The 7,778-nt window shown below is 42.5% G+C and overlaps 1 long non-coding RNA gene across 1 annotated transcript; it reads right to left on the bottom strand.

The window, feature by feature from the left end:
• Positions 1–2,202: 2,202 nt before the first annotated feature.
• On the bottom strand, positions 2,203–3,637 carry LOC119297858. Its single transcript, XR_005145745.1, has 3 exons — positions 3,358–3,637; positions 3,141–3,260; positions 2,203–2,339 (listed from the first exon to the last, which is right to left on the bottom strand). It is a non-coding gene; the product is annotated as an uncharacterized LOC119297858 (long non-coding RNA).
• Positions 3,638–7,778: the final 4,141 nt, after the last annotated feature.

The raw sequence follows: 7,778 nt of genomic DNA, 5'->3' as shown, positions 1-7,778 counted from the left end.
CAAATCTCGCACCCTCCAATCCTTGATGCACTAAATTGACTTTCAGCACGACCATTTCTTTTCCCTCATCACCCCTGCTCGGATGAAGAGGTGACTGAAAAGAAAATGATTTAAGTACATCAAGCAATCAGATCAAAGCCATGAGTCATACTGGTATACATGAATAACTAAATGCCATTTACAATTATCCTGAAGGGGATAAATAGAAAGTTTAAACAAAGTAAATACTACAACATCATATTAGAGGTTAGATATCTTTCACTTCGTTTTACCAAAATGATGAACACTCTTATCAGTAAAGGGAGTCAGTGGTGACAACGGGAGGCACATGTGTAGTTGGCGACAAGTGCGCATATGAGATGGGGGCAGGGGGGAACTTAGTTTGTGCTCCTGTAGCTGCATGACGGAAGAAGTAAAAAACTCAGTGTGCTTGGTCCATGCAACATTAAAAGTGCATCCCCCCCAAAAAAGCAAAAACTCAGCTTGTTCTCATGGTTCTTTACTCTAACACTTGCTTGGCCATGTTGCTCTTTCTCCTATGCCTTTTTGCTGGACATCACAAATACACACGCGAAAAGAAAATCTGGAATATAATGACTATAAAAATTTGGAATATAATGCCACAAGACTTGCAAATTTTCTTTTAACTATGCATCTCTACTCTCCCCCGTTCGCGAAAATATGCTGTACTCTAGCTAGAATATATAGATCATACACGTTCTATTGATTAAGGGGGTCACTAATCAGTGGAGAAATAGGTATAGAGAGAGTTATGGGCGAGAAAGGCGCAGGCACCATTGCATATGTAACGTATTAGTGTAACAAGCATCACTATTATATACCTTGAAATGTACAGGTACAACTCCACATTGTAGACCACCCAAACGTGTCACAATCGCTATATTGAGCTGATAAAGCAAAAGAATAACCAGTCAGAACTTGTAGCAGGGTGTCGTTGCAACGGGCTTTTTAAAATTTGTAGTACAAATGTAGTGCTTCTAAAGAACTATATGATCTTAGTATCTATAGAGGTAGAATAAATAAATACAAATAATTAGAGGCATGGCTATCCTGTGTAAAGTTAATACAATAATCCTCATAATATTTTGCTTCTAATAAATTTGCAGTAGGCTTTTAAGCTACTGTTTAAGATCTCCGATAGGAAACACTGAATCTCACCAGCAAAGATCAAATCCATGCTTCCTTGTCGGAGGTATAAATAAGTGTAATTCTAAATTGATGCGCTTTTGAAATCTTCTAGATCATAACATCATAATTCCAGTGATTGTACCATGTATTTTTTAGAACTTATACATAAGCACTTATTCACCCAACAACATTTTGTAGGTGGTCAAATTTAAAATCGAAACATACTCTTACGGCAAAAAATGTAAGGTGAATGAGAGTAAATGATGAACCTTTGCTAGGAGTCTTCCACCGATCTACTTCAAAAGTTATGGTTTCAACAACATAATAGTATATGATATACTTGCAGATACTCATGAGTTTTACTCTATATAATATAGCAACAAACACGGGACAAATTTTCTTACCTTAACATGGATCAAATACTGATAATCTATCCAATATTTTTAAAAAATCCAAATTTTCTACATGCAATGTATAAACTAAATTGGTCATGTCAAATTCTGATCGGCAAGAAATATGGGACAAGTTTTCAAACAAGAAACATGGGTACACGCCACGCCGAGGGCACCATACGAATCGGTCGCAAAGCGAGGCGAGCGATAGGGGAGAGGGTGGGAGTGCCATAGTGTGAGGTCGAGTGGGGCAGTTGTGTATGACAAGAGGTAGATGTGGGTATGTTTCAGTCGGCTGGATATAAGAAACGAAAAATCGTTGTTGCTTCCACTGTTGGCTCCCCACCTTTCACTATGGCGAGCATTAGGGGGCGTGGAAGGTCGTCGAGTGGGCGATGCCGTCAGCTCCTCAGCACCGATGAGCTCGGTCTTATCCAAGGCCTCGCTAACTTGTGTTCTCATCCTTCTCTGCGGCCGCCACGCCTGCCTCCCGCACCATCCTCTTCAACCCCACCCATGCCCAATACATACTCTTCGACGTTGCAACCGATCCAATCCAACAACGCTGGCGGCGCCGCCAATACCCGCCGTCCTGATTTACCATGCCAGGGGGCGCCATCGAGATCGGTTGACGGAAGAGAGCATGCACATAGCTCATTATGCAAGAAAGGGTCTATAGAAGTACAGTCCGCAAGCCATTGACCTTAGAAGAGCGGTTACGTGAAAAGCTCAAAACAACATACTCACTTGTATGCCATCTCGCCTATGCCAAATCATAAATCTTGGTATTGAATCTCCCTGCATACAAAATAAAATGAAGTTAGATAAGAAAACTGGTGCAATTTAACATGAGGAACCATGTGAGAACCATCAATTAAGCAAGGTTACATGTCATTTGCATTTCTTTATAAACTTAAGGTGATGGAAGCTTTGCGCACAATAGTAATTACTGTTGCTATTTGTACAATGGTTTTCTTATAAAGAAGCCGCAAATAACTACGATATCATAAATGTAGCGTATTTACTATTTACAGTGATTAGGCACACACACCTCCAAAAAGCAGTCACAAGGATCAATAAAAACACCTTATCTTCTTTTATTTCATCAAATTCCATTTCTTTTGGCACAAGCTAGCGAGTTCTTGCAGTTTGAATAACAAGCAGGTAGCTGAAACTCGCATCAAACTACTGTTCCAACTATAGAAATAAGCAACTAAAAATACAAAAATGTAGATGCATATGCTTGTTCAAATAAAAAAAATCTCCTAAACTAAATTTTCCTAATAAAACCTCCTTGGATAGCTTATTCTAATTTAAATGTTGAATATCAAGTGAGCAACATGTTCCAGAATAATGATAATTAAATGAAAGCAATTTGCTAGTTAATACTCCCTCCGTAAAGAAATATAAGAGTGTTTAGATCACTACTTTAGTATTCTAAACGCACTTATATTTCCTTAAAGAGGAAGTACATACAGTTGCAGGAAGGTAAGTGTGCATCTACAGGACAAAAGAAGAAAATATTTAACGCCAGGGCTATGAGATTAACATACCAGCACCATTTCCTGTTATTTCTAATTCAATAAATTTGGTACAAACCTTTTACAAAGCTGCCCTTAGGACCTCAAGGTTAATTATCCCTCTACTTATCACTATCCAGGGATTCAAATTCTCTAAAGCCCATCGTCTCTTCCTCTGACAAGTTTCTGAAAAATGTAACTATAACAGAAGAAATGAGAAGATGCGTTATGTAGTGCAGATTGTACTACCAAGCAAGCAAAGAAAACAGAGTTTGAAATTCAGATCGTTTCAGTACCTTCAGGCAAACCTCTTGAGCATGCATAATAAACCTTATTCAGCTTGGTACTCACAAATGCATTGATTTTGAAAGAGCAAACCTTTCTTGCATCGAACTTGAATTTCTTTAAGATGCGATTGGGAACACTTGCTCATGTCCAGCATAGCCTATGTCAGGTCTGCACAAGACACCTAGCCAGACATCGAACTCGAATTGGCAGAATCAGCCTTTTCTCGTCTGATGGGCTGTAGTTTATTCAGATTTTTCTTTTCAAAATGACATGCTCAGTACAAATTTAGCCTGGCCAAACTGTTAATCTGTGCCATGCATGCCAATTTATCTATAAAAATCCTTTAGAAAATCAATTTAAACAAAGCACAAGGAAGCAACAATGTGCGCATCTTTGACATGCATGAATGGATAAGAAAGCTATTACAGGATCACTAATAATAAAGAACGAGGAAGCATCCATATCATTTTCTTTAGATACATCGATATCAGCGTCAACCTATGTCTTGGGAGGGCAGTCCAAAATCATCCGAAGATGGCGAAAACATATTTGGCCAAAAATATTTCACGAATCATATTGCACTAAATATATAAAATACTCCCAAATACAAAAGAAGAAAAGGTGCATGACTGACAGCCCCTATCTCAATTACGAAGCATTTTCATCTGCCCCACAATTCAAGTTTCTAAACAGAATATTAACTTCCATATATAAAGTTTATAGCTCCCAAAGTATCTTGACTGTTGAGTAGTTAACTCATTAATCACAACTACAGAGAAAAATGGATAATCATGTAATTAGTGTAATAATTATGGCTCCGAAGTGCCTTGACTTCTGAGTGTTAACTACTAAACAAATTTTCCACATGGCCAAAACAATATACAGGATAGAGATATGTGCATTCCTTACGTATCATCAGATTAAACAAATAATACAAGAAGTGGTTTAGTTTGAAGAGGGGGCACTGGTACCTTACGCTGTTCCAAGAACCACAGAGGACTTGCAACGGCAGTGGAGCACGTTCCCGTCCCCAACTCAATCCAACGCAGTAAATTGTTGTTCCCGGAGGAAGGAACATACATGAGTCAAAGTAACCAGCCTGCTGTTAAAAAACGGATTCTTACAGGAAAGGACATACAAGAAGGAACGTTCAAAACCTGAACCTGAAGGACTCGACGATCGGCCTGGGTGCTGGCCTGAATTGTGCGAGACACGGCAGCGTCCAGCGGTGTTGGCGGCAACGCATGGGGAGAAGCCGCTTGCAGCAGGGTGCCGGTGGGGAGGCTGGGAGGCGACGTCTACGATGGCCGGTGATCGGACCATGGGTGGCGACATGGATCGATGGGGAGGCTAACGAACGAAACTAACGACGACCTACGTACTAACGACCCCCTCGGACGACGGCTGCGGCGGCGGCAACGATCGATGGGAGTGGGCAGCGAAGGATGAGATCAATGGTGTTTTTTTGCGGAGGCGGCGGGGAACCCTAGGCAGAAGATCGAGAGGCGGCAGTGAAGGGATGGAGCGGCGCCGGCTTTGATGTGCGAGGGCAGCAGCGAAGGGATGGAGCGGCGGCGGCGGTGAACGAGGGCGGCGGCGAGGGATGGAGCGGCGGCGGCGAACGAGGGCAGAGAGTCGTGCGTGAGAGTGGTTCTCGCTCGAGGGCAGGAGTCGTCGCTCGTACGTGCGGGCGATAGGTTTACGTTTTTTTGTCGCTGGTTAACCATCGTAGGTTTTTTTTCTTTAGTTAACCATTGTAGGTCTTTTTTGAGTAAAATGCATCAACCATCCCTGAACTTGCTGGCAAGGTTCAAAACAGTCCGTAGACTCTGAAGCTGATCTAATACGGTCCCTAAAGTTGAGAATACGAAGGCAATACGATCCCTGAACTCGCTCGAGCAGTCCTATGCTACGTACTCGCCCAAATCGCATTCCACTCCCCTAACCCACATCGAGCGACGCCAGCGTGATGGATAGTTCCGTCGATGGCAACGGCGGCAGCGTCGGCGCCTATCCACCTACCGTCGCGCCTCCTCCTCCCATCGCCGGTGGCCACCAAGTTGCGCGGTGTGGCGTCTTGCCGTGCGAGGTGTTCTGACTGAGCTTGATGGCGACCTCATTGAGATCAAACCTGATCATAAATATAAGTAGAATGTCAGATGGCAGTAGCGAATTCTAAAAATTGGCTACGTAATTCTAATTTTATGTATCTTAGAGTACTGAACTTGTTGTAAATATGAGCAAATTACTACGAGATTTAATCCAAATAAACAGAAGATAAATCATGACTACAATAGCAGAGATTGAACTAATCATGCGAACTAGCATAGCAGATGAACAGATCACATCTAGGGCACATACTAGAAACATGAATTCTACGACGATCTCGAACAAGAAAGATAGAATCACATACGGTGCAGCGGGAGCAACATCGCCGGTGTTGACGTTGTCGCCCATGTCGTCGAGGATGTGGTTGTCGAGGTCGGGGAAGAAGTCGTCGTTCACGAAGTCGTCGCTGCCAGCAGTCGCGCGAGTGCGCTCCCCAAAAACCTGATCGCCCCTCTCCCGTACAGGATCACGAGGCGGGGTTCCGGAGGCCTGCTGTACCATCTCTCGGTGCATGCCGAAAGGAGGGATGGAGAAGACTTGCTTGGCGGCGCAATGATCTAGAACGGTGGTGAGAAACCATACGAAGCGGCGGCGGCTAGGGTAGACGTCTGCCTGACTATATAGTGTGGGTCGGGTAGGTCGTGAGAGTAAACCCCACGTCCGAGTCGTCACGATCCAAAAGAATCGGAAACTGTTCAGTAATTAACGCGTCCGTTAATTATTAATTAATGACTCATTAATTTTCCCGAGCAGCAAAAATATAGACAATGTGCATAGCTCTGTCCTTGGCTCAATCCCGCAACCCGCGCCGCGCCGCGCCGCATCACGTCGTGACGAGGCGAGCAAGGAGGAGTAGCGCGCGTGTAGGTCTCCTCTTCTCATGCCCATACAAGTGGTAGAAGAGCTCACTATAAAGAGGTGCAACTCTCTCTCAACTTATTAGGTGGGACTAAACTTTAGCCTCATTCACTCCACTCACATGTGTGCATGAATGGGCCAAGAGAATTTCAGAATTTTAGTTGGGCTTTGGGCCAAAAGCCCACTAGCAAATTCCAACAGAACTAGGCTGTAATGTCAGCTATGTAATGTTGCCTCTATTGGCTGTTATCTAATGTCAGACATGCACACCAGTACTGATTGTGAACTACCTTGTGTATGTGAGTATGTCAACTATCGTGTGATGGGAAGCTGAAATTTGCTATCTGGTAGTATATATGTTTGTGAACTATCCTTGTCAGCTATATTGTCAACTGTCCTTGTGTAATTGTGTTGCATTGGAAGTGAAATGTACTATATTATTGAAAATATGCATTTTGACAGACTGTGCATGTACATGGACAGTGAGACCGCCTTGTATCTGCATATGACTGAATGTATGAATTGAGATGCACCGTAATGATTTTTGACAGATTATAAATGCATGTACAGTAACATTTTTTTGACAGATTATAAATGCATGTACAGTAATGATTGAGAACTATACTTGTGTAATTATAACTTTATAAGTGAACTTTTGCAATGAACTCTTGCCAGTACACATATATATGGCCAGTACATATATATGAACCGAACAGACAACTGAACTCTTGCCATTACAAAAGCATAAGTTCTGAATCTGAACAGTACATGACAGTACTTTACAAATTTAGTAGTGTCAAGATCAGCACAATGCACTAGTAGAAAACCACCCATTAGTCCCGGTTCGTAAGGGCCTTTAGTCCCGGTTCATGAACCGGGACTAATGGGTCGTTACTAATGCCTCCACCCATTAGTCCCGGTTCAAACACGAACCGGGACCAATGTGCCTCCACGTGGCCCTGTGCGCCGAGCCCAGTCATGGGGCCTTTGGTCCCGGTTGGTGGCTCCAACCGAGACCAAAAGTCAATTTTTTTTACAAAAGTGGCTGCTTTAGGGGTTTTGGGGGTTATTTTTAGGTTGTTATTATAGCTAGCTAATAGAGAGAAGTGTCCTCTCTTATATCTTCGTCCTTGGTTTATCAACGCTGCTGCTATGTTCATTTCACCCGCAGATATAACATTCTCATGCATGCTTGCATCATACATCACCATATATATATAATAACAAGTCCTACTAATCATGCATCATCATACAACTTCTACTCGTTATTAATAATAAGTCATACGATCATCATCTTCATAGTCATCGAACCCAACCCTACATAATTGTTCTTAGCACATGATCATCAGTATCAGGTAGGACCTAAACACCCTTAAGGTAAAATAGCATAAAACAATATAGACCCTGACTCTCCATTATGAAGAATGGCGATCATCCTGTCTCCAATTCTTGCCCTTCGCTG

Source organism: Triticum dicoccoides, chromosome 5A, assembly GCF_002162155.2.
Source record: "Triticum dicoccoides isolate Atlit2015 ecotype Zavitan chromosome 5A, WEW_v2.0, whole genome shotgun sequence".
NCBI lineage: Eukaryota > Viridiplantae > Streptophyta > Magnoliopsida > Poales > Poaceae > Triticum > Triticum dicoccoides.
Note: the sequence above shows the minus strand (reverse complement) of the source record. Positions and strands in the feature narration are given on the sequence as shown.